At 46.9% G+C, this 7,479-nt stretch overlaps 1 pseudogene; it reads left to right on the plus strand.

Annotated features, from left to right (window-relative positions):
* Positions 1–3,889: 3,889 nt before the first annotated feature.
* On the plus strand, positions 3,890–6,857 carry LOC136578000 (mitochondrial dynamics protein MID49-like; annotated as a pseudogene).
* Positions 6,858–7,479: the final 622 nt, after the last annotated feature.

Raw genomic sequence — 7,479 nt, forward strand, 5'->3', positions numbered from 1 at the left:
CAGTGTACTACGAGTGACTACTTCTCACCAACACTGAACACATTAGATGGATGTTCTAAGAGGGGGCAAAAAGAAGAGCAGGGGTGCAATAACAAGTACCGTATATACCGGCGTATAAGGCGACGGGGCGTATAAGACGACCCCCCAACTTTCACCTTATACGCCGGTAATACAGTGGAGAAAAAAAAATCATTACTCACCTCCCCCGGCGTTCTGTCACGCTCCGGCAGGATGTCGCTCGCTCCTCGTCCCCGGCGCAGCATTGCTTTCTGAATGCGGGGCTTGAAATCCCCGCCTCCAGAAAGCTAATACACACGCCGTCAGCCAGTTACAGCCATTCAATGACATCATTGAATGGCTGTGATTGGCTAAAACACACGTGGCTTCAGCCAATCACACTATTCAATGACATCATTGAATGGGTGTGATTGCTAACACACGTGCGCCTTCAGCCAATCACAGCCATTCAATGCTGTCATTGAATGGCTGACGGCGTGTGTATTAGCTTTCTGGAGGCGGGGATTTCAAGCCCCGCATTCAGAAAGCAATGCTGCGCAGGGGACGAGGAGCGAGCGACATCCTGCCGGAGCGCGACAGAACGCCGGGGAAGGTGAGTAATGATTTTTTTTTTTTACACTTTTTTTTTTTGTATTACCGGCGTATAAGACGACCCCAGACTTCAGAGCAGATTTTTCGGGGTTCAAAAGTCGTCTTATACGCCGGTATATACGGTATCTAAGAGCAATATCCAGAGCCAGGGAAGTTTTTACGGATGATTCTAATTAAAAAATTATGTTTTGCCTGATGTCACAGATAAATAGAATATTTAATTATATATTTTACAGCTTTAATGCTGTTCCATCTTTCTCTCATGCAACTTTTAGGCTGGCTTCACATAGGGCGGATTAGCCGCGGAAATTCCATGCGGAATTTCGCCGCGGCAAATCCGCTGCGGCTAAGCCGACCGCAGGATGTCCATTTTTTTTCCCGCTGCGGCCACGCTCTCCTCTATGGGAGCGTCAGCCGCAGCGGAAGAGCGTGCGGCCGCTTCTGAACTGCCGCGGGTTTTGAAGCAGCAGTTCTGCTGGCGAAAAACTCACGTTTTTTCACTGCGGCCAAACCGCGAGATTTCCGCCAAGAATCTGCCGTGTGACCCCCAGCCTTAGGCTGCATTCACACGAACGTATATTGGTTCAGTTTTCACACCGAGCCGATATACGTCGTTCTCATCTGCAGGGGGGGGGGGAGATGGAAGAGCCAGGAGCAGGAACTGAGCTCCCGCCCCCTCTCTGCCTCCTCTCCATCCCTCTGCACTATTTGCAAAAAAAAGGAGGCAGGACAGGGCGGGGCTAAGTTCCGCAAATTAGCCCCGCCCCTGTCCCGCCTCTCCCCATTGCAAATAGTGCAGAGGGGCGGAGAGGAGGCAGAGAGGGGGCGGGAGCTCAGTTCCTGATCCTGGCTCTTCCAGGCTCCCCCCTTGCAGATGAGGACGACGTATATCGGCTCGGCGTGAAAACCGAGCCGATATACGTTCATGTGAATCCAGCCTCAGCCTCAAGAAAAAGAGAAAAATTCTGCATGTCAATAAATATTCCGTCACTCATTTGTAATGCCAGTACAGCTAATAATTGATATGAGCCTCAGCCATCACTCACCTACTGTCAGCGCCATTCACACAATCACTCCAATCCGCTGCTGACACATTCAGCTGCACTATTTTCGGAGCTAGCTCTAAATCATCTATGGAAAGTTCCTACAGGAAGCTGAATTCTCTATATGAGCAGCTCCGGGTAAATTAGGAGAAATTTCACATTTTAACAACATTTTATAATAAAGTGTAAGTTGCAATAAATTCCCCGTGTTACAGTATATAGAAGTCTAATAAAACATCTGTTACGTCCGACTTGGACTGAACACATACTTACACAGAATATAAACATGGGTAACACAAATACATAATGTGAAGCCACGCCCACTCTCTTAAAAAGTAGTGTGGCCGGTGTAAGAAAGTGTAAAAAGTCCCCCGCACGGCGCACAAGATGCTGCGCAACATCATGTCCAACTGTTGTACGCCAAAACACTGAAGGCCTTCAGTAACTCTGCCTCACCACGCCCAGATGTGCCCATTTTACCAGCTACGCCATGTGTGGGCGCGGCCTCAGCGCTGAGGGAGGAGCTACATACCTGCACCAGTCATCTGCATGCTGTGCAGCTCAACTGACACAAGATGGCCGCCGGGTGAGATCTCTGGACATTCTGTTGCTACGGTGATCTGCCATGTGACGTCTCCAGGGCTGCCAGTGTTGTTGTGCATCAAGTTAAAGGCATTAACCCCTTAGTGACACAACCTAGTTTAGGCTTAAGGATGCGACGATTTGGGGGGGGATTTTCATCTCCGCTCTTTAAAAGCCATAACATTGAGTCATATTTGGAAGGTCTTCGTTTTAGAGCGCTGCATTCAAAATCACATAACTTTATTTTTGACCAGTGGGGCTCGGTGACGAGGTGCAGTTTTCGATGGGACCACTTTGGGCTACATGTGTTTTTTTTATCACTTTTATTGTGTTTTCTTGGGGAGGCAAAATGACCCAAAAAGAATTTTAGTTTCGTTATTTTTTTGTGTGTTCATTTTTTTTACCCCGTTTGCCGTGCGGGATCAGAAGTCGGTTCCGTTTTTTGTACAGATCATTACGGATGCGACAATACCGAATGCGGGTCTTTTATTTATTTAACAAAAGTGGAAAAGTGCGCAAAAGATGTTTTTTATGACTATTTTTCTTACGGATTTTTATTTTTCTCCCATTTTTTCTGCCCCTGTACTTTACTGCCATCCAGTAGAATTCACAGATGATCGTCGGCTCTGACTGCATCTGTAACAAATCCTCAGAGTAACGCTTGTAGGGAGAACGCGTCCGTAATATGGCGTAACGCGGCTAGTTGTCCTGCGGACCCCGTAAAGGGCATAATAAGGGGCAGTACGGGCCAATTCCTTTCTTTGGGGGCCGTACGCTGGGGATCTATAATTATAATTAGCAGACCCCCACTACCATCAGCAACCAGACCCCCGGCTCTTACCTCGGACTCACAGTTTTGCTGGGAAGGGGTTCCAGATCTCCAGTATTCCTGATTGTCAGCTACTTCATGCTAAAAAACACCAGCCACATCCAGAGAGAACGTCAAAGAGGGGTGATATAGGGGTATTATTACTACTGGGGTCACTATGGGGGCCACTATTACTACTGGCGTCACGAAGGAGGTATTATTACTACTGGGGTCACTAGGGGGGCCACTATTACTACTGGGGTCACAATGGGGGTATTATTACTACTAGGGCTATTATGGGGGCATTATTACTACTGGGGCCACTATGGGGACATTAAAACTACAGGGTCCACTATGGTGGCCATTATTACTACTGGGGCCACTATAGGGGTATTATTACTACTGGGGCCACAATGAGGGCAGTATTACTACTGGGGCCACTATAGGGGCATTATTACTACTGGGGGCACTATGGGGGTATTATTACTACTGGGGCCACTATAGGGGCATTATTACTACTGGGGCCACTATGGGGGGCCATTATTACTACTGAGGTCACTATGGAGTATTATTACTACTAGGGCTACTATGAGGGCATTATTACTAGGGGTACTATTACTACTGGGGACACTAGGGGGGTGTTATTTTTACTGGGACACTATGTGTTTTTCTCTGGGACCCATTGCCTCCGGACTGACATCTGCTGCATCTCAATGCGGTGCAATTGGCTGCATGTGGTGAACAAAAAAAAGGTGTTCGCAGTGCGATTGGCCGTGTGTGGCGAACAAAGAAAAAGGTGCCCATGGTGCAATTGGCCGTGTGTGGCAAACGAAAAAGAGTGGTGACCATGGCGCGATTAGCCGTAAGGTGCCCAAGGTGCGATTGACTGTGTGTGGGGAAACGAAAAAAAGGTGCCCACCTTGCGATTGGCCAAGTGTGGCAAAAAGAAGTGCCCGTGGTGCGATTGGCCATGTGTAGTGAACAAAGAAAAATGTACCTGCGGTGCGATTGGCTATGCATTGCGAACAAAAAAAGTAAGTTCCCGCGGTGCGATTAGCCGTTTGTGGCAAAAAGCTGCCCCCCTTTTTGCCGCTTTATGTGTGACTGGAGTATAAGACATGATATAACTCAGGAATTATATGTAAGTGGTAAATTATACTCAAAGGGGTTTTAGCACTTCAGAGCTCTATTCCCTGTCTACAGAATAGGGGATACATGTCTGACTGCTGGGACCCTCAGCGACTCTGAGCCTGGTGCACCCAAATGCCTCACATGAATGGAGTGGCGATGGACAGGCATGACTACTGTCTCATTCACTTCTATGGGACAGAAGGAGATTGCCAAGGACATCCATCTCCCTTCTTCCCATAGTAGCAGGGAACGGGGGAGCGGTTCAACATACGCACTGCTGCTCTATTCATATGGGGCATTCGGATGAGCTAGTTTCAGGATCGCTGGGAGTTCCAGCAGTTGGACCCTCAGTGATCAAACATATATTGCCTTTCGTGTAAAAAAGTGAAGAATGTCATTAATGGGAAAGACCCCGTTAAAGGAGATTTCAAATTTGGCACTGTGTAAATGAAAAATACATATCCATTTGGGTCATGGTCCCTTTAAATGAGTCATTGCTGTAAAGCTGATTCTGCACATGATTATGGCTAATTCTACTCCTATTGTCTGCAGCTGATTCACCGAGCAGCATCGCCCCCTGACGAGAAAGTGGAAGAGAAAACCATAGAAGAAAGCTGGAAGTAAGCCGTTCCGATGAAGGCCTCCCCCAAACGTCTGTGAAAAGCAACCTGCCCGGACTTGAGCAGTGCATTAGCAGCACCCGAGCCCGACCCGCCTGTCACGGGTCAGCAGAGGAACCGAAAGTGTCCTCACCAGTGGATATAATATCATATATAATATGCTATATCACATCTCTACTCCAGTCATACCCAAAGCTGCTAACAGAAATCTGGTTTATTTCTACTTCAGACTACAACACCAGGGAAATGTTATTAAGCCCCGTATTTCAAGTGCTGGTCTTAATATTTCCAGCGGGGCATGACGCACCTAATACATGAGTAGGAGCACAACTCTTCATATATTAGGCACATCTCAGCTCCTCCATGCCCCTAATCAGAAATGTATGCAGGATCCGATCTGGTGTTCATTTCTGGTATAGTTTACACCAGCGTATATTATACATACATGTGTCTCTGTGCTAGCCACACCCCCTTTCTGACAAGCCACGCTCTTTAAAAAATAATTGGTAGTCAGTGACCTAGAAAGTGAAAAAGTTGCCCGTTTTTGCTCAGATCCCCACGTGCAAAAATTTGCAGCTTTTTTGTGTGAGAAACTGTCGTCTAATCTTCTATGAATGTCCCTTAGGGAGCGTGAACGCTACATATTCCTAAATGCTACGCCCCTGAGAATCTGGGGGAGGCACAGCAGTTTGAAAAGAGTCAGATTTTTGGACGGATCGTGGACACCTTGGGAGAGCCAAAAAAATGTATTTTTCTTTTTGACCCTCCTGCCGTGTCCAAGCTCTTTTCAAACTGCTGTGCACACGCTCTCCCCTGGAAGCCTATGGGACTGTGTTCGCACAGCGCTCTGAAAATGGTCCTATTTTTTTGACTGCGTGCGGACTTTACTAGGAGCAGGTGAGTGGAGCAGTGCAGGAGTAGGTGAGTAAAGGTAATACATCCCCCCTGACTCCCGCCGCCTCCCCACACACTATAACTTAGTGTTCAGTGCCGTTCGGAGTTGACCGGTTCCTTTTATAGCAAGAGATGGAGCGAAGGAGAGCCTGATTCTTTTCTTTCCATCCTTCCAGATGTCGCAGCTTCGAGCAGTGATCCTCCACAACCCCCTGCTGCTGAGAAGACCCCTATGTGCCTCACCGTACGGGAGACCCTCCTGCATTACTACATCCACAAAGCAGTTGTGCCCGAAGACAAGACACAAGTGGCCAGACAGCTGCTGATGGACTTTGTTAGCGAACTACAGGACTTTCTGAAGGCAAAGCACCCCGAAATGCCTTTGTTCGCCATGCAGTTGGGGGGTTCCCTGGGTAATGGCCTCCCCGTTACCAGTTTGGACCAGGCTTACGTATTACTGCCTCTAATACTTGAACCGGATCTGTGGACCATCTCAATGGCGCTCTATCCTCAATGGCGCTCTATCCTCAATGACCCTCTATTTTGGATAATTAAAAGGGTTATTCTTGAGTATACAGTCTGGGGGCTTAGTCCATGGGACAGGTATATGTTGGGGGGCTACCTTTCTACCAGGATAATCGTGGAGTCCTTGCACAAGACCATCACATCGTCCATTAACTGGCCATCGATCGGGACGGTCCTTGAGTGCAATGTTTGGCCGGTTGTTGCCACTCATGACCTTAGGCTGATCCAAAGACATTATCCTGCTGGCATACCCCCACTCTACCGCCCCGTCCGAAAACCCCTGGCAAAGGACCTTTTACCTCGAGGAGATTCTCCGGCTCCAGGGCCTAGACAGCAACGATTCAACAGAAGCGCCTACACATACTAAAGAATATCGGCCATCAGCGCTCAGGACTTGGCCAACTGTCTTCAACCCATCTAAGACGTGTTCTTCTCCATGTCAGTAATGACTCATCTGATTGGTCAGAGTCTAGTATAGCCGACCGCTTACTACAGGTCATAGAGGCGCTCATCGGGTATCTGCGCAGCAGGACCCTCCCTTGCTATTTTAACGAAGAAGTCAATTTATTCTCGCCCCTGATGAAGGAGGAGATCGGCTTTGGACTGTATCAGGTTTTTTTTTCTGATCCCAGCCCCTCTTGCTGAGAAAATGAGGTTGTTTAACCCCTTAATGACACGGCCTATTTTGGCGTTGAGGACCAAGTGATTTTTTTGGTATTTTTCCATCTCCATTTTTCAAAAGCCATAACTTTTTTATTTTTCCGTCGACGCGGCCGTATAAGGGCTTGTTTTTTGCGTGGCGAGCTGTAGTTTTTATCGGTGCCACTTTCGGGTACATAGACTATATCGTAAAACTTTTATTATTTTTTTTATGATAACAGGGAGAGAAAACGCATCAATTCTGACATAGATTTCTTTTTTCTTTTTTTTACAGCGTTAATCATGCAGCATACATGACACTAAATTGTTTCTGCGGGTCGGTACGGTAACAACATACCAAAATTGTTATATTTTTTTTAGGTTTTTACACTTTTTTGCAATAAAACCCCCTTTTTTTGGGAAATCTTTTTTTTCTCTATAGCTGCATTCAAAGTCCTGTAACTCTTTTTTATTTTTCTATGTACGGAGCTCTATGAGGGCTTATTTCTTGCGAGACGAGCTGTAGTTTTTATTGGTACCATTTTGGGGAATGTGCGTCTTTTTTGATCACTTTTATTGCATTTTTTGGGAGGCAAAATGCTAAAAATTAGCATTTTTCCTCTTTTTT

Source organism: Eleutherodactylus coqui, chromosome 8, assembly GCF_035609145.1.
Source record: "Eleutherodactylus coqui strain aEleCoq1 chromosome 8, aEleCoq1.hap1, whole genome shotgun sequence".
Lineage (NCBI taxonomy): Eukaryota > Metazoa > Chordata > Amphibia > Anura > Eleutherodactylidae > Eleutherodactylus > Eleutherodactylus coqui.